Raw genomic sequence first — 20,393 nt, forward strand, 5'->3', positions numbered from 1 at the left:
ATCTAAAGCTAGTGCCTTACTTTATCCACATAGTCCATCTCTGTTGGAAAACCTGAAGAGACCATGGTGCTAAGCACAGAAGAATAATTAATCAAACCACTGAGACTTTATGTGACAAAACTCTTTAAATGCAGAGACACTGTAATTGGATCAATATTTTTAGATCCAAAGGGTGGAAAGGAAAGCTTACTGGTTTTAAAAACTTTTGTACGTTTAGCATTTTAATATGAACTATATACCATTATAAGTCAAATCTTTATAACTATTTAATACAAATCACAAATCCAAATAAACACATTTTCTTCATATTTGTTATTTATTTGCTTCCTAACTTTGATTCAAACATATCAGCAACTAATTAGTTAATACCTGCTCCAGGAACAAATAAACTCCTAAACCTCCATGTCTTAATAGAGTTTTGTTTTTTTTTTCTAGCTCAAGTAATATCTAATCCCAGAGTTTCCGGTTGGTTTGTAGCTTTCCACGTGATCAATCCGAGGCACAGCCCCTTCCATTTTGTTGCTTCCCCTCTCCTCCAGGGTTTAGAAATCCTCTTCATTCCAATAGAGGATTAGGAGAAAGCATGTGGAGGAGAAAGTTTGACCAGAATTGACACAACTTAATTCTGCTCAAATTCTATTGGTGAGAAAACTAGAGGCAAAAGAAGTGGAAACTAGTTCCTGGTTGGCTAGCTGCTTCCCCTTCACACTCTACCACACGAGCCGATCACAAACATTCAGTGGTCAGCCACCCATCTCTGACACATCACCTTAACTGAAACCAAATGATAATGTTTCTCAAAACATCCATCGCCCTCTTTCCCAAATAAGTCAATTACTAGTTTCTGGATTCAAGAAATTAGTATAACTAAGGAGTACAGTGCTATTAGAAAGGAAAATAGAATGTCCATATTAAATATGTAACTATTTTTTACACTGTGTTTGAAGGTAAACAGTGCCATCATTCATCAGCAACATAGTGTTGGGAAGAGTTTTTAATCCTCCCTAAATTTGGGTTCAGTAAGAGGGGATGGATAATATCTGTTCAAGTTGGCAGAGATTAAATAACATTCATAATAACTTAGCAATGGAATACTATTTGGCCATAAAAAACAATGAAATCATATCATTTGCAACAACATGGATGGAACCAGAGGTCATTGTGTTAAGTGAAATAAGCCAGCACACAGACAAATATCCATGTTTTCACTCAAATGTGGAAGCTAAAAAAGTTGATTTCATGGAGGCAGAGAGTAGAATGATAGATACCAGAGGCTGGAAATGGTAAGGAGGATGAAGTGAGGTTGGTTAATGGGTACAAACATACAGTTACATAGAAGGAATAAGTTCTAATATTTGATAGCAGAGTAGGGTGACTATAGTTAAAAATTGTGTATTGCATGTTTCAAAATAGAAGACATGAAATGTTCCCAATATATAGAAATGATACATACTTGTGATGAATACCCTAAATACCCTGACTTGATCATTACACATTCTATACATGTAACAAGATACCACAAGTACTCCATAAATACGTACAAGCATTCTGTATCAAATATATATACATATGATGCAGCACACACACACAAACACACACATGTACATACACAACTACGTTGGGAGGAAAAGGCAAAATGTTAACACTATTTAATTTTTTTAAAAAATGAACTTAGCATACACATACTTCTTTTCCTAATATAAGTGCTCAATACGTTTTTGTTCTTTTTTCCTCTGTTGCTATTCACACAAAGCAGTTATAATTTTCTCATTTACTTTATTACTTCTTCTACAGCAGACTACCTGTTCAAAAATCCTTCCGTGATTCCTTCTGAAAAATCAAAAGTGTTATCCTAGAATCCTGGGTCTTCCATAGACTGGTTCCATCTGTCTTTCCAGCTGCATATTCCTCTGTTGCAGTACTCAAAAGTTCTACTCTGCTCAAATTCACTAAATACCATGTTTTCAAAATTCAGAAAAGCACTTTCCTCTCACATTTTAAGGTTTTTGAAATCAGAATGTGTCTTCCAATCAATGTTTACATTTAATATATTTCTTCTTCTTTTTCCCCAAAAACAAAAAACAAAAAAATCTGATACTCAACCAATGGGTCAATGGTTTGTCTATGAGCCAGGACACATGATATTTATTGAGCATCTACTCTGTGCCAATCATAGAATGAGGTGCTGGGGATATAAATATTCACCTGCTGGTTCTTGACTTCAGCTTCCTCTTTATGCTCAAATGTGGACTGCACTCCAAACACATTCATATTCCTGCCTATCAAAACTAGTCGGGACTGAGCTGAAATGGAACTTCCTCCATGAAGTGTTTTTTGAACTCTTATAGCACTTGGACCCTTTCTCAGGGCCCTCAATCTGCATTATATATAATTGTTATACCCATGTTTCATTTCCTCTACCATGTTATGAGCCCCTAGAAGACAGAGATCATGACATTTTCCTTCCTTCTTTTCTATTTTTTTTTGAGATGGAGTCTTGCTCTGTCACCCAGGCTGGAGTTCAGTGGCGCAGTCTCGGCTCACTGCATTCTTTGCCTCCAGGGTTCAAGTGATTCTCATGCCTCAGCCTCCTGAGTAGCTGGGACTACAGGCACGTGCCACTATACCTGGCTAATTTTTGTATTTTTATTAGAGATGGGGTTTCACCATTTTGGCCAGGCTGCTCTCAAACTTGTGACCTCAAGTGATCCGCCCGCCCCGGCCTCCCAAAGTGCTGGGATTACTGGTGTGAGCCACCGTGCCTGGCTGACATTTTCGTACCATATTCCACACTACATATTTCAAGGTGCTTTACAGATCAAAGGTATTGATTGAAACACAAACCTCCACCTACAATCAACCTACCTATGACCAGTTAAGCCAACAGTAAATTTTAGTCCAGGAAATCCAGATAGAGAATGCAGCAGCATCCTCAAAGACCTTCAGAATTCTCCCTTGTGATGTTTGTCTAAATTAATGTTACATCCAGTCCATGGGAAGTTGAGAACTGCCAGGCTAAAGATAAATATTTGCTAAAATAATAGAAATGGAAAGAGTATCCTCTGAGGATATTATCAGTGTTACAAACACCCATCAAGGCTTCTTTAGTTAACCTTAATCTAAATGGTGATCTCATAACTATTATTAGCACAGAAAAGTAAACTTAGTGGAGACAGATCTTTCTAGTGTCATCTATATGCAGGATCCTGAAGGTGAAAACAACCTGAAAGACAATGACTTTGGACAGCCACTCTTCTCAAATTTCAGCACGCATAAGAATCACCTTGTTAAACACAAGGTGATGACTGGGCCCACTCTCAGAATTTCTGATTCAGTAAGTTAAGGTTGCGGCCCCAAAATGTGCATTTCTAACAGGTCTCACATGCTATTAATACAGCTGGTCCCGGAGCACACTTTGAGAATCTCTGCACAATAGCATTCCATAGAATCACAGATCAGACCTAGGAAAACATTTCATTATATCCTTTGGACATCATATTCTGGAAGTGAATAATATTTACAAAAATTTATCTCTGCTATCCTTGGACATACCAAGACTGGCCTGATTAGCTGAAAAACGACACAGTAATTTTAGAGGCATCAGATTCTAGGATTGTCCCCTGAATTGAAAGGCTGAGCTGCAGACAAAAGGAGGATGCCCCTTCCAGCCAGCAGAACGTGTGATCCAACAACTGGATGAACAGAAACAGGAATAGGGTACAGACCAGTAATAAGCATCAGAGTGTCCAACAGAGAGTGACACGAACTGATTTTTTTTTTTTTTTTGACAGAGTCTCACTCTGTCATCCAGGCTGGAGTACAGTGGTGCGATCCTGGCTCACTGCAACCTCCGCCTCCCAGGTTCAAGTGATTCTCCTGCCTCTCAGCGTGCTGGGTAGCTGGGATTACAGGTGCACGCCACCACGCCAGGCTAATTTTTGTATTTTTATTAGAGATGGGGTTTCATCATGTTGGTCAGGTTGGTCTCGAACTCCTGACCTCATGATCCACCTGCCTCGGCCTCCCAAAGTGCTGAGATTACAGGCATGAGCCACCGTGCCTGGCCCTGATGTGGTCTTTTAACTGTCCTTCCTGCTGTAACATGACTTTGGTTTTTCTTAGGGGAACTGTGGTAGTTAGCTAACAATTCTTCCCATCTCTGTATGCTGCTCCTCCCATGAAGAGGTGAAGTCTCCGTACCGACCTTAAGATTTGCCTTGATGAATAGATATTATCAGAAGAGATGTTCTGGGACTCCTGAACCAGGCTTTAAGAGGCCTGGAAACTTTTGCATCTTCCTTCTTGGAGCCCAACTGCCATGCTATGAAGAAGTCCAAGCCAAACTACTGACTGATTAGAATTTTCTTGGAGAGGAGCACTATGATGAGAGGTCAACCTGACTACTACAGCACCAGCCAAGCTCCAACTGAATGCAGTTGTGTGGGAGACCTCCAGAGAAACCAGCAGGAAAACTGCCTACCTGAGCTCAGCAAACCCACCTACTTATAAGAAATTGTTATTTTGGGCCACAATGTATGGAATGGTTTGTTTTGCAGCAACAGGTGAGTGATAGAGGAACTAATGCCCTCTCTGCCAACTTTATGCAGAAAGGGTTCACATACAAACCAGCTCTGACCAAGCATCATAGTCTCTGACCCTTTACACAGAGATTAGTTCAGCACTTGACTCAAATCAGCCAAAAGTGGCTCAATTATGAGACCTTTCAATCTAGACTGGGAGTCTCTAGGGCCATCTTGCCTATAGGAAGGGAGAACTTGCCAGAGGGTAATGATGACTAGGGTGGAAGCAGCTCTGAAGGATTTCATTTGATTACCTACCCAATCCAGTCATGCCTAGATCTATATTAATCTATGGTTATTTTAGCTGCATGAGTCAATACATTTCTTTCATCAATTAAATCAGCTTGAGGTAAGGTTTCTATAGGTTGTAACTGAAAGACTTCTGACTAATACGGGGAACCTAGCAGGTAAGTAAAGGACGGTAATAGAGAATCTAGAAATAACAGACAACTTGGAGATTCAGCTAGGTGCAGCCAGCACCAGGAAGAAAAAAACACATGCAATTTCCAGCAGCATTGGCATTCTGAAGTAAGACATCAGGCCCCAGGATCACTGAGTATAGTTATATGAGTTGTGTCCTACCAAAGGGGCCCTGAAGGAGGGCTAAGGTGAAGGCTAAAGATCGGCACTTGCTCCAAATGAACTGTGGTGCAGGACTGTGTCTGTTTAGAATAAGGAGTGCATCTTTTTTAGATTAACAAAACAGCATTGTGTAGGCTGAAGCCTCAACTGTCCCTGGAGGCAATGGGAGAAGCCCAAGGCACAGTCCTGCTCCCAGTGAAGGCTAGGAAAACACATAGAGTACCCAGAAAAGAACTAGAAAAATAAGTATAACTCATAAATCACAACTGAAAAAACAGTGCCAATCTGCTAGCATTCAGGCAGGGGTTCAGGGATCCTGTGTCACAGTTTTTCTCTAGCTTACCCATACAGAATTTTCAGGCCAAACATGTAAATCAGCTTCAATTTGATTTGGGAGGAGAACAGTTCTGAAGGTTTATTCCATCATCAACCATGATGTGGCTTTCCACCTGAGCCACAGGTGTATTATTCTCTCACCTGGAGACACTCTAGGGGGCTCAGAGTGACAGTACCTTCCCCAGCGTCATCATTTATTTGTTCTCCTGTTTTCTTTCTCTTAATATTTCACCTTTTTTTCCCATTTATCACTTGTCAGAACATAGATGTGCTCTGCCAGGCAGGGGCCTCTGGTTCAGACATACTGTCAATCCATAAAGAAGACAGCAGTAGGAAACGTGCCAGGGCCTTGCCTTTTGTCAGTTCTTGGGAAGAAGTGGCAGGGCTGCCTCAGTCAAGTACAACATAGCTATATTCCCACTACATGGGGTGAGTGGAAAAGTGGGTGTACTTATAGCCAATCCTTGTTTGGCCACATGATATGAAGTCACTACCCAGCATAGGGGTTCCCTGAAAAATATGTACATGTATGTTCAAAGCAATAGAAGTTTTGTCTTGGGCAGCAATTTTTTCTTGCACTGGATCACCCAAATGCAAGAGAGACAGAGAGAGAGAGAGAGAGTTCTAGTAGAGCAGCATCCTCCATCTCTTCCCTCCTCTAGCACTAAAAAGCCTTTTTAAATCTGTTTCTCCCTTACTTCCCCTCATATGTGGACAGAGCACACAGTCACCTGAATGAGCCAGCCAGCTGCTCATATCCTGTGTTTTATACTGTATTTTCAATAATAAATATTTCAATTATCTGTTCTCATATCAATTTGACAGTTACTCCATCGGTGGAATATGATATTGACATGTCCATATCTTGTTAGGATACTTTCTGGGGAGGGGGGCTACTTCTGCACAGTGGCTACATAGAATACCTTCTTTAGTACAGTGAGATGTATGATAGGGAACCAAATGGCTGTATAATACACTGTTCCAAGTCCTTGATAGTGTTTGTGTCCAAGATGACATATGCATTAAACTTATTTGAATCCTCTGGTCGGGGGGGGGGCTACAAGTAGTAATCCTATATAGTTCACTGGCCCATTCTGTGCCCAGGAGATTTTCCCAAATGGCATTTTTAAATGGCTGTTTTGGGGTTAGCATTCATTCGTGTCTTGCCATATTAGTGGCTTAGGTAAGGAACAGGTGGAATATATAACTATTTCACACATTCGTGCATGGCTTTGGCACCACCATGCCTACTTAAATTGCCAAGGAGACTACTTCTAGGGAACGGCCGGTGATCATCTTCACATTTTATTTACCTTTTGAATTGATTTGATTCTTATCGTGGGCATCTGTTTGACCCACTATCATCCTTCCTTGGGAATCCCACAGGGCCTTCCACAGTCAAATCCCCTGCACTGGGGTATTCTTAATGTTAAACTATCAAGATTCTCAGATTCCTGGGCCTGTTGGCTCATGCCTATAATCCTGGCTACTTGAGAGGCTGAGGTGGGAGGAGTGCTGGAGCCCAGGAGTTCAGGGCTATAGTGAGTTATGATTGTGTCACTGTACTCCACTCTGGGTGACAGAGAAAGACAACATTTCTTTAAAAAAAAACAAAAAAACAAATTCCTGACCACATAGCTAGACTATCGGTTACTATCTGACTCTGTAAATATCCAAACATTGCTCTGAGGTAAAAAATGAAGCAGTTCTTCCTCCACTGTCATGAACATTGCTCTCAACTCAGCCCACTGCATGAACTTACCTTGTGTTGTCTGACTGAGTTTTTACCGGGCATAGGCAAAGAATAGCAGACTTTTATATTGGCATTTCTGCTATACAGGAACTCTCATGGATAAACCAAGAAACTTGTTCTATTTGATGGAGAGTCATGAGGTTTAGATCATTCAGCAACAGAAGGGGTCTCCTAATTAGTTTTAACGCAAGAATGCTACCTGCTCACGTATGAATTATAACTCCCCAGAGATACCTCTCATGACATGAATTCTTTTGAAAATTGTGTTGTGCAGATTCCTCTTTATTACAACCTAATTTTTATATCACTTGTGATATAATAGGTAGTTCAAGTCTTAATATAATTTGATGGTCTTAAGTTATGGGGACTGTTTTCAGCGGAGTCCAGTAGCATGCCAGCAAATGGGCTCTCTAGCCCCATTATCAGGAACTTCTTGAGTCAAAAAAAGTCTGAGTGGCTGCCACAAGGCAGTTTGCATGTACTGTATTCCAGTGTCAGAAACTTCTAAAATCATGTGTGAATGTGCTAGAATCCTAAGGTCCCACTAGCATACTTGGGTTACTGCCCATTACAAATTTTCACAGCTTGTCAAACTGTCCCTCAAGATATTGTGTCTTCTTTTTATTGGCAGGGTCCTAAAGGGAACATAATACTGTTTGTGGAATATCTCTGGTGGCCCAAAGTTATGTTCAGAAATTTTACGGATTGGGCTAAACTCGGAATCTCAGCTGGATTGATGAACCATTCTACTACTCTTATTCGCCACTGTAGCCCTCGATTCTCTTTGGGTTTTTTCCTCAAAGCAGGAAATCATCATAGTATCATCAATATAATGAATTAACTTCATTTTGATGATGATAATGTTGAAATCTAATCTCACCAAATTGTAGCAGTGAGTTGGAGCAGTTGGAGATCCTTGGGGAAGGACCCTAAAGATATATTACATTCCTTCTCATGTACAAGCAAACCGTGCTTGACTTCTCTCTCAGTGAAATCAAAAGGATAGCATTAGCCTAATCTAGCACACACAAAAAACAGTCATATTTATCTTGCTGTACCTCTTGTACAGCTTGTACGATGCCTAGCACAACAGACACTTGTTTAAATCACGGGAACTACCTTGTTTAAATCATGATAGTTAACTGTTCTCTCCAAAGCCTGCTCTTTTTCTCCTGGGTCACATAGGATTAATAGAAAGCATTAGTGGGGATTAGCACTTTCCCTCCCATTGTTTCTTAATGAAAGATAAGATTTCTTGTGTCCTTCCAGAATCTGACACTGCCTGATTATTTACTACAAAGGAGGGTTGGTGTGAGTCTCAGGGCTTCCATATTGCCTGACTAATTAAAACCAAGTGGAGGGTAGATTTCTCTATCTTTTAAAGACATTTTTCTTGGCTTTAAGCTGGTAAGGACAAGATCTTTCATCACATCCATTCTCATTACATATCCAGGTGTAGACCAAAAATAAAATTCTAAGCCCCTGCAAGCAACTGAATGGACCCCTCCTCTTGGCCAAGGGGATGTCAAAGAAACCTGAAAAACTGGGGGCGGAGCAAGATGGCTGAATAGGAACAGCTCCAGTCTCCAGCTCCCAGCGCGAGCAACACAGAAGACAGGTGATTTCTGCATTTTCAACGGAGGTACTGGGTTCATCTCACTAGGGAGTGCCGGACAATCGGTGCTGGTCAGCTGCTGCAGCCCGACCAGCAAGAGCTGAAGCAGGGTGAGGCATCGCCTCACCTGGGAAGCGCAAGGAGGAAGGGAATCCCTTTTCCTAGCCAGGGGAACTGAGACACACAACACCTGGAAAATCGGGTAACTCCCACCCCAATACTGTGCTCTACCAAGGGTCTTAGCAAACGGGCACATCAGGAGATTATATCCCACACCTGGCTGGGAGGGTCCCACACCCACGGAGCCTCCCTCATTGCTAGCACAGCAGTCTGCGATCTAACGGCAAGGCAGCAGCGAGGCTGGGGGAGGGGCGCCCGCCATTGCTGAGGCTTAAGTAGGTAAACAAAGCCGCTGAGAAGCTCGAACTGGGTGGAGCTCACAGCAGCTCAAGGAGGCCTGCCTGTCTCTGTAGACTCCACCTCTGGGGACAGGGCACAGCTAAACAACAACAACAACAACAACAACAAAGCAGCAGAAACCTCTGCAGACGCAAATGACTCTGTCTGACAGCTTTGAAGAGAGCAGTGGATCTCCCAACACGGAAGTTGAGATCTGAGAACGGACAGACTGCCTGCTCAACTGGGTCCCTGACCCCTGAGTAACCTAATTGGGAGACATCCCCCACTAGGGGCAGACCGACACCCCACACCTCACACCTCACACAGTGGAGTACACCCCTGAGAGGAAGCTTCCAAAGCAAGAATCAGACAGATACACTTGCTGTTCAGCAATATTCTATCTTCTGCAGCATCTGCTGCTGATACCCAGGCAAACAGGGTCTAGAGTGGACCTCAAGCAATCTCCAACAGACCTACAGCTGAGGGTCCTGACTGTTAGAAGGAAAACTAACAAACCCACACCAAAACCCCATCAGTACGTCACCATCATCAAAGACCAGAGGCAGATAAAACCACAAAGATGGGGAAAAAGCAGGGCAGAAAAGCTGGAAATTCAAAAAATAAGAGCACATCTCCCCCTCCAAAGGAACGCAGCTCATCGCCAGCAACGGATCAAAGCTGGACAGACAATGACTTTGACGAGATGAGAGAAGAAGGCTTCAGTCCATCAAACTTCTCAGAGCTAAAGGAGGAATTACATACCTAGCGCAAAGAAACTAAAAAGCTTGAAAAAAGAGTGGAAGAATTGATAACTAGAATAATTAATGCAGACAAGGCCATAAACGAACTGACAGAGATGAAAACGATGACACGAGAAATACGTGACAAATGCACAAGCTTCAGTAACCGACTCGATCAACTGGAAGAAAGAGTATCAGCGATTGAGAATCAAATGAATGAAATGAAGCGAGAAGAGAAATCTAAAGAAAAAAGAAGAAAAAGAAATGAACAAAGCCTGCAAGAAGTATGGGATTATGTAAAAAGACCAAATCTACGTCTGATTGGGGTGCCTGAAAGTGAGGGGGAAAATGGAACCAAGTTGGAAAACACTCTTCAGGATATCATCCAGGAGAACTTCCCCAACCTAGTAGGGCAGGCCAACATTCAAATTCAGGAAATACAGAGAATGCCACAAAGATACTCCTCGAGAAGAACAACTCCAAGACACATAATTGCCAGATTCACCAAAGTTGAAATGAAGGAAAAAATCTTAAGGGCAGCCAGAGAGAAAGGTCGGGTTACCCACAAAGGGAAGCCCAACAGACTAACAGCAGATCTCTCGGCAGAAACTCTACAAGCCAGAAGACAGTGGGGGCCAATATTCAACATTCTTAAAGAAAATAATTTTAAACCCAGAATTTCATATCCAGCCAAACTAAGTTTCATAAGTGAAGGAGAAATAAAATCCTTTACAGATAAGCAAATGCTTAGAGATTTTGTCACCACCAGGCCTGCCTTACAAGAGACCCTGAAGGAAGCACTAAACATGGAAAGGAACAACCATTAAGAGCCATTGCAAAAACATGCCAAAATGTAAAGACCATCGAGGCTAGGAAGAAACTGCATCAACTAACGAACAAAATAACCAGTTAATATCATAATGGCAGGATCAAGTTCACACATAACAATATTAACCTTAAATGTAAATGGACTAAATGCTCCAATTAAAAGACACAGACTGGCAAACTGGATAAAGAGTCAAGACCCATCAGTCTGCTGTATTCAGGAGACCCACCTCACATGCAGAGACATACATAGGCTCAAAATAAAGGGATGGAGGAAGATCTACCAAGCAAATGGAAAACAAAAAAAAACGGGGTTGTAATACTAGTCTCTGATAAAACAGACTTTAAACCATCAAAGATCAAAAGAGACAAAGAAGGCCATTACATAATGGTAAAGGGATCAATTCAACAGGAAGAGCTAACTATCCTAAATATATATGCACCCAATACAGGAGCACCCAGATTCATAAAGCAAGTCCTTAGAGACTTACAAAGAGACTTAGACTCCCATACAATAATAATAGGAGACTTCAACACCTCACTGTCAACATTAGACAGATCAACGAGACAGAAAGTTAACAAGGATATCCAGGAATTGAACTCATCTCTGCAGCAAGCAGACCTAATAGACATCTACAGAACTCTCCACCCCAAATCAACAGAATATACATTCTTCTCAGCACCACATCACACTTATTCCAAAATTGACCACATAATTGGAAGTAAAGCACTCCTCAGCAAATGTACAAGAACAGAAATTATAACAAACTGTCTCTCAGACCACAGTGCAATCAAACTAGAACTCAGGACTAAGAAACTCAATCAAAACTGCTCAACTACATGGAAACTGAATAACCTGCTACTGAATGACTACTGGGTACATAATGAAATGAAGGCAGACATAAAGATGTTCTTTGAAACCAATGAGAACAAAGATACAACATATCAGAATCTCTGGGACACATTTAAAGCAGTGTGTAGAGGGAAATTTATAGCACTAAATGCCCACAAGAGAAAGCTGGAAAGATCTAAAATTGACACTCTAACATCACAATTAAAAGAACTAGAGAAGCAAGAGCAAACACATTCAAAAGCTAGCAGAAGGCAAGAAATAACTAAGATCAGAGCAGAACTGAAGGAGATAGAGACACAAAAAACCCTCCAAAAAATCAATGAATCCAGGAGCTGGTTTTTTGAAAAGATCAACAAAATTGATAGACCGTTAGCAAGACTAATAAAGAAGAAAAGGGAGAAGAATCAAATAGACGCAATAAAAAATGATAAAGGGGATATCATCACCGACCCCACAGAAATACAGACTACCATCAGAGAATACTATAAACACCTCTATGCAAATAAACTAGAAAATTTAGAAGAAATGGATAATTTCCTGGACACTTACACTCTCCCAAGACTAAACCAGGAAGAAGCTGAATCCCTGAATAGACCAATAGCAGGCTCTGAAATTGAGGCAATAATTAATAGCCTACCAACCAAAAAAAGTCGAGGACCAGATAGATTCACAGCTGAATTCTACCAGAGGTACAAGGAGGAGCTGGTACCATTCCTTCTGAAACTATTCCAATCAATAGAAAAAGAGGGAATCCTCCCTAACTCATTTTATGAGGCCAACATCATCCTGATACCAAAGCCTGGCAGAGACACAACAAAAAAAAGACAATTTTAGACCAATATCCCTGATGAACATCGATGCAAAAATCCTCAATAAAATACTGGCAAACCGGATCCAGCAGCACATCAAAAAGCTTATCCACCATGATCAAGTGGGCTTCATTCCTGGGATGCAAGTGTGGTTCAACATACGCAAATCAATAAATGTAATCCAGCATATAAACAGAACCAAAGACAAAGACCACATGATTATCTCAATAGATGTAGAAAGGGCCTTTGATAAAATTCAACAGCCCTTCATGCTAAAAACTCTCAATAAATTCGGTATTGATGGAACGTACCTCAAAATAATAAGAGCTATTTATGACAAACTCACAGCCAATATCATACTGAATGGGCAAAAACTGGAAAAATTCCCTTTGAAAACTGGCACAAGACAGGGATGCCCTCTCTCACCACTCCTATTCAACATAGTGTTAGAAGTTCTGGCTAGGGCAATCAGGCAAGAGAAAGAAATCAAGGGTATTCAGTTAGGAAAAGAAAAAGTCAAATTGTCCCTCTTTGCAGATGACATGATTGTATATTTAGAAAACCCCATTGTATCAGCCCAAAATCTCCTTAAGCTGATAAGCAACTTCAGCAAAGTCTCAGGATACAAAATTAATGTGCAAAAATCACAAGCATTCTTATATACCATAACAGACAGAGAGCCAAATCATGAATGAACTTCCATTCACAATTGTGTCAAAGAGAATAAAATGCCTAGGAATCCAACTTACAAGGGATGTAAAGGACCTCTTCAAGGAGAACTACAAACCACTGCTCAGTGAAATAAAAGAGGACACAAACAAATGGAAGAACATACCATGCTCATGGATAGGAAGAATCAGTGTCGTGAAAATGGCCATACTGCCCAAGGTGATTTATAGATTCAATGCCATCCCCATCAAGCTACCAATGAGTTTCTTCACAGACTTGGAAAAAACTGCTTTAAAGTTCATATGGAACCAAAAAAGAGCTCGCATTGCCAAGACAATTCTAAGTCAAAAGAACAAAGCTGGAGGCATCACGCTACCTGACTTCAAACTATACTACAAGGCTACAGTAACCAAAACAGCATGGTACTGGTACCAAAACAGAGATATAGACCAATGGAACAGAACAGAGTCCTCAGAAATAATGCCACACATCTACAGCCATCTGATCTTTGACAAACCTGAGGAAAACAAGAAATGGGGAAAGGATTCCCTATTTAATAAATGGTGCTGGGAATATTGGCTAGCCATAAATAGAAAGCTGAAACTGGATCCTTTCCTTACTCTTTATACGAAAATTAATTCAAGATGGATTAGAGACTTAAATGTTAGACCTAAAACCATAAAAACCCTAAAAGAAAACCTAGGTAATACCATTCAGGACATAGGCATAGGCAAGGACTTCATGTCTAAAACACCAAAAGCAACGGCAACAAAAGCCAAAATTGACAAATGGGATCTAATTAAACTAAAGAGCTTCTGCACAGCAAAAGAAACTACCATCAGAGTGAACAGGCAACCTACAGAATGGGAGAAAATTTTTGCAATCTACTCATCTGACAAAGGGCTAATATCGAGAACCTACAAAGAACTCAAACAAATTTACAAGAAAAAAACAAACAACCCCATCAAAAAGTGGGCAAAGGATATGAATAGACATTTCTCAAAAGAAGACATTCATACAGCCAACAGACACATGAAAAAATGCTCATCATCACTGGCCATCAGAGAAATGCACATCAAAACCACAATGAGATACCACCTCACACCAGTTAGAATGGCAATCATTAAAAAGTCAGGAAACAACAGGTGCTGGAAAGGATGATGAGAAATAGGAACACTTTTACACTGTTGGTGGGATTGTAAACTAGTTCAACCATTATGGAAAACATTATGGCGATTCCTCAAGGATCTAGAACTAGAAGTACCATATGACCCAGCCATCCCGTTACTGGGTATATACCCAAAGGATTATAAATCATGCTGCTATAAAGACACAGGCACACATATGTTTATTGTGGCACTATTCACAATAGCAAAGACTTGGAATCAACCCAAATGTCCATCAGTGACAGACTGGATTAAGAAAATGTGGCACATATACACCATGGAATACTATGCAGCCATAAAAAAGGATGAGTTTGTGTCCTTTGTAGGGACATGGATGCAGCTGGAAACTATCATTCTCAGCAAACTATTGCAAGAACAGAAAACCAAACACCGCATGTTCTCACTCAGAGGTGGGAACTGAACAATGAGATCACTTGGACTCGGGAAGGGGAACATCACACACCGGGGCCTATCATGGGGAGGGGGAGGGGGGAGGGATTGCATTGGGAGTTATACCTGATGTAAATGACGAGTTGATGGGTGCAGCACACTAAGATGGCACAAGTATACATATGTAACAAACCTGCACGTTATGCACATGTACCCTAGAACTTAAAGTATAATAATAAAAAAATAAAAAAAAAAGACACCTGAAAAGCTAGTTAAGCTCATGATGGGAAGTGGGGGTCAAACAGCCCTCATTATACCCTCGTCCTTTGGAATTCAGGCACAACTGATCAGCATTAATATTAAAACCGAGATCTTAAGACTGAAAAAGTAGACTGTTTGTAGCAGAACGATACCAAATTCCAACCTTACTCTAGTATAGCATCACACAACAGATATAGCAGGCCCTGGAAGTATCAAAGTATTTTACCCAAAATATTTGGAGATGGCCCTGCAAAGTTGATTCTTATGGATAAATTTGCGTTCTGTAGAGAATCCCCTTCCCTTTCCAGGTGTTTTTCTGATCCTAAAGAGATTAGCTCAGAGTCTAGCACCTTTTAAATGTTTAAATAGAAAACATTAGCCATCTATTGCCTCTAAGGGTGGCCACATATGAGATTTCATCTACATAACAAGAACCTTGGTCTCCACAACCCTTATCTTAAAGCAGACACTCCTTTCTGTTGATTCCAGGTCTTTAGATAATAACTCAACTCTTTCAAGCAATTACCAATAAGAAAATCTTTGAATCTACCTATGACCTATAAGTCCTTCCCCACCACAACTTCAAATTTTCCCATGTTTCTGGACCAAGCCAATATATACCTGTCATGTATTGATTGATGTCTTTTGTCTCCCTAAAATGTATAAAATCAAGTTGTAACCCAGCGACTTTGGGTATATGTTCTCAGACCTCCTGGGGGTATGTCACAGGTGATGGTCCTGACATGTGGCTCAGAATAAATATCTTCAAATATTTTACTGAGTTTGGCTTTCCATCAACACAGGTAAAGGCAGGAATTTCATTTTTGTTTTTTATTTCTTTATCTGTAGCTTCATAGTGATTCTGGTGCTATCTACTGTAATATTTTGATATGCTCTAAACTTTCCTTTCATACCTTAATATTGTCTTTTTATTCCCCTGCTATTATGGTACACTTTACACCATCATTATGGTACATCCGATAATTCCAAAAAGGGTTTTCACCATCCTCTGCCACTCAACATTAACTTGTAACATACAACCTTGGACCCTCCCAACCAGGGGTCATATGAAGATTTCTTCTCTCTCAAGTTTCTCTTTTTATTTTTTTCTTTTTATTTTTTTTAGACAGGGTTTCATTCTGCTGCCCAGGCTAGAGTGCAGTGGTGCCATCATGGATCACTGTAGCCTTGACTTCTCAGGCTCAAGTGATCCCACCTTAGCCTCTCGAGTAGCTGGGGCTACAGATGCGCACCACCACACCTGACAACTTTTTTCTATTTTTTGTAGAGAAGAGTTCTCACTAGGCTGGTAGTGAACTCCTGAGCTCTAATAATCTTCCTGCCTCAGCCTCTCAAAGTGCTGGGATTATAGACATGTGCCACTGTGCCCATCCTTCCCTCGTTATTTATCCTCTTACCCACAACCTTAATAGACAAGTTAAAATCATTACCCTGTGCTAAACACACTTTATTTTCCTATTTTTTTCATCATTGCTACCTTTAAACTCCTCCAGGCTGGGATAATCGGAACAGATCTGATAGGGTAGCTTAGGTGAGGTGGATACAGGAGCTAGAGTAGGTTTCCTTTCTCTAAGCTATTGTTAATGTGCTGTCAAACCCTTTGTAGGGATCCTGTCAATTTCTTCCTTCTCTATTCCCTCCCCTCACTTGCCCTTCAAAAAATTTTTAAAGATCATTCTACCTGATTCAATGTTTATTTCTCTTATTCTGGTCAGTATCTTCACCCCAGCCCATTGGCTTTCTTCTGAACAGCTTAAACTTTCTTTTTATTTATAAAGCCCATTATCAGTAGCTGTGAGAACAAATCTGCCTTGGCATTCTGCATATTCGAATCCTTGTTTTCTCACTAAAAGTATCCTACTGGGAACATATGCATGAGGGATTCCCCCTAATCACAATGTCTATAATAGTGCGGGGCAGAGGCATAGGGAAGCTCAACACTAATCATCATAAAACCAAGCAGGGTTGCCACTGCCCTTTATATTTTTAATGCTTCCACAGAAGCAACAGTTTCACTGTTAACAAAATGGATATAAAGTTTTCCTTTTCCGTATAAATTCAAGGTATTTCAGACACCACACACTCCCAAAGGGGCGCTGATATTTAATTTAGGTCTTCTGTGGATCAAATACTGAACACTGTGACAAGTTGATGATTAGCAGTCATACCAGAGAACTCTTTCCATTAAGTAGTTTCTAAAATCAACAGTTCCATGGCTGTTTAGCCTGAGAATCCAAGAAAGCAGAGATTCCTCAGTACTACTAAAAAATATAACCAAATTTCATTCCACTATTGCCTTTGGTTTGTATGTAGGTGTATCTGATAAGGCCAGGTAGATGCACACAGGTTGAGAGACCTAGGGACCTAACCTGTGAGAAGGTCCCACTTTCTCCATGAAACCAGAATCTTAATCTTAGGATATGATTAGCCTTTAGCTAGCCACAAGAAAGAAGAAAACCAAAGAGAATAAGAAATAGAGATGGACAATCTTTCCTGAGAAACAGGATTGGTTTAATGTATCTGCCAGTTACATGCAAGGGAATTAGTGGAAAAGGGAAGAGGCAAAAGGTATGCATAAGAAATTTTAATGTACAGTGACCCTGCTTACAATAAATGCAGCTTAATCAATTTCTCAGGTTCTGACAAAACATATTAGCATTCTCTTCTCTTGGGGAAAGACATAAATGGAAGTGGGCCAACAGGCAACAGGGAAACAAGGAGGAGAGAGTTCCTCTACAGCACTGCCTACACTCAATATAGCACTTTGAAAAGGCAAAAGGATTACATATAGAATTATCTCACCTTCTACTATGTAAAAGTTTGTGTAATAATGGAGAACCTCCTGAAATAGTAGTTTACATCTCAATTTGCCAAATCAGCTGTGCACTTTGCCTTTCTAAATCTTTTAATCTACAATTAAAAAAAAATTACGTTAGATGATAGTTATAAGTTCTCTTTAAGATTTAAGATTCCATGATTTTACTAATATAGTGTCTATCCAGACTTCATTACAAGTTCATTGTTTGTACAGGACAGGGATGATGGCTTATGCACCCTGCACATGGCTAGTGTTCTACAATTCGTCCATTGTTTAAATGCCAGTTGAGATGTGGGAAAGTGTGTATCACTTGCTTCAATTCAAGGAGCTGGAAGGAATATACATATGTACACTTGCATATAATATTTTTGGAATTAGAAATAAGAAAGTAATACTGGTTGTTTCTGAGCAAGGTGACTGAGGTATCAGGAGTTTTGGGTGGATGGGAAAATTTGTTTTCAATATCAGTTGTCCTTTGTATTTATATTCGACTCTCCCCCTTGCTCTTTCTCCTCCAGCCACCCCGACCTTCTTGCTGTTCCTCCATTTCAAAAACGCTCCCAACTCAAGGTCTTTGCACTTGTCATTCTGGTGCCTGGTGCACTCTCCCTCCAGATACTCCCACAGTGAACTCCCTTACTTCATTCAATGAGACCGAAATGCTACGTTAATACTGAGACTTCCCTGACCACACTGTATGTAATGACTTCCCCCACAGACTCCCCATGACCCCTTAGCTAACAACCCTTAACATTTAGTAGCATCTGACATACCGAATATTTGCCTGCTTGTTTAGTGTTTGACTGCCTTTTGGAACACTGCCTGTGCTAACAATCAACAAATACTTGTTGAATTAAGAAACTTACTGTTTAAGATTTTTAAAAAGTAATCACGAAATTACTTTTTCAACAAAAACAACCAGTTAGGGAATAAACATTTGATAAATTAACTTTTAGATCTACAGTATTATAGGATAAAGTCCAAACTTCTTTTCTCAACACACGGACTTTCCTCAACACACGGACTTTCCTCATCTGCCACGTATTGACCACAGTCAAGTAACCCGTTCCCTTTCCTCCTGCATAAAGTGGGGCTATTCATAATTACTTCACAAAATTAAGATTCAATGCAGATGAAAGCGCTTTTGTAACCAACGCACTGTAAGTTACCATAAGCACAGGATTTCTTCCGCGCTTGGAGCCTAGGAATAGTACATGGTGTCAAACTGCGCTAATGACCTGAGGTTTAAGGACAGGAAAATCTCCAGTGCAGCGCTAGCAGACACTACTCTGGCGCGGGGCGGGGCTCCTTACCACCGTTGCCAGGGAAACTGTCCGGGCGTCCCTAGTCTCTGAGCCCGTGCGCCGGGGCCACTCAGCTCAACCTCTCTCCTGCGCTAGCAATAGGTGGAGCGCCGGCCAATCGGAAGAGGCCGGAGGGGCGGGGCGGGCAGTGGCCCTGGGAAGGCGGGTCCGCGGCCTCGCTCCCTGACTTCCGGGTCGCGGTGCTAGCAGGGAGAGTTCCGTCGTTTCCGTTGCCGGCTGTTTGCAGTGGGGAAACCGAGGCAGCTCCTGCTCCCCCTAGTTCTTCCGCTCCTGTGAGGTGGCTGCTGTTTCTTTTCCTCTTGCCCCGCGCTGCATTGGTGCGGCTGCGCTGAGAGTGCGCGGGCTCGCGAGCCCCGCGGGGTTCTGCGGGAACCCGGGGGCGCCTGGGCCGGCGGGTCTTTGTGCGAGCCCTGCCCTCCCATTCGCGGGCGGCGCGCGAGGGGGGTCGGCGCAGCGACGCCCCGAGCCTTGGGGTGCTCAGGCGCCGATAGTAGTGCATCCCTTCTGCTCGGCAGTTCTGCGCTTTTGTCCTAATGAGCGCGGACTAGATGGCTTGATTTTCAAGATAATGATCAACCCAGCTGTGATGTGTGCTGTTTTCTGCACTGACCTGCGGCGACTTCGAATTTGACAGCCCCTCCTCAGGCCCTAGTCCAGAGATGACGTGTCTGTGGGAATGTTTAAGGCAGGAAGGAGACGAGCAATTTTGTTTTTAAGTATCTCCCTCTCACGAGTATCTCCCTGACTTTTTCATTTAGAAGCTGAAGAATTTTCTTAAGACATAAGATACAGTTGTATCGTGTGTATACTTAAAAAAAAAAAAAAATTCTTGTTAGTATTTCTGCCCTTGACCTATTGAATGGAAAGTCAAGAATGAGCTAAGGTGGTATATACTCCGTGTTCAACTTGTATACTTAAGTTTATAAGCCATATGTAGTGTTTTTATTTGCTGGCATCACCTGACTGGGACAGTTGTAACGAATTATCCACATGGGATAAGAAGAGCGTGTTCTATAAAAACAATTCTGATGTTTTGGTATATATTTTAATTGTTGATTAGTTGGGGTCCTCTTGATCTTGAACTGTTGAAGCCCAATTCTCAAAGAATGGGAAATTTGGAAACTAAGATATGAAACACAATGATTTAGCAAACCATTCTGTTATTCTTTCAAGCCATTGAGTGGTTTGACTACGTTGTGTGAATTTTCGTTTTGAAAAAGTGATAAATTGGCCATTGAATCATCCATCATT

General features: G+C 41.2%; 2 protein-coding genes across 6 annotated transcripts in view; one reads left to right on the forward strand and one right to left on the reverse strand.

Moving 5' to 3' along the window:
* Positions 1-19,210, reverse strand: part of MGAT4D (MGAT4 family member D) — a 73,196-nt gene extending 53,986 nt beyond the window's left edge. The window contains exon 1 of one of the 2 annotated variants that reach the window (XR_013417308.1): positions 19,131-19,209. The gene's annotated coding sequence lies outside the window, so the exon portion shown is untranslated. Of the gene's footprint in view, positions 1-19,130 lie in introns of both variants that reach the window. The other variant, XR_013417309.1, reaches the window with a different exon arrangement.
* A 96-nt stretch (positions 19,211-19,306) lies between these two features.
* The window catches only part of ELMOD2 (ELMO domain containing 2), a 29,736-nt gene continuing 28,649 nt past the window's right edge, over positions 19,307-20,393 (forward strand). For 2 of the 4 annotated variants that reach the window (XM_078001599.1, XM_015139222.3), the window contains exon 1: positions 19,307-19,419. The gene's annotated coding sequence lies outside the window, so the exon portion shown is untranslated. 4 annotated transcript variants of the gene reach the window in all.

The sequence above is a fragment of the Macaca mulatta genome, chromosome 5 (assembly GCF_049350105.2).
Source record: "Macaca mulatta isolate MMU2019108-1 chromosome 5, T2T-MMU8v2.0, whole genome shotgun sequence".
Lineage (NCBI taxonomy): Eukaryota > Metazoa > Chordata > Mammalia > Primates > Cercopithecidae > Macaca > Macaca mulatta.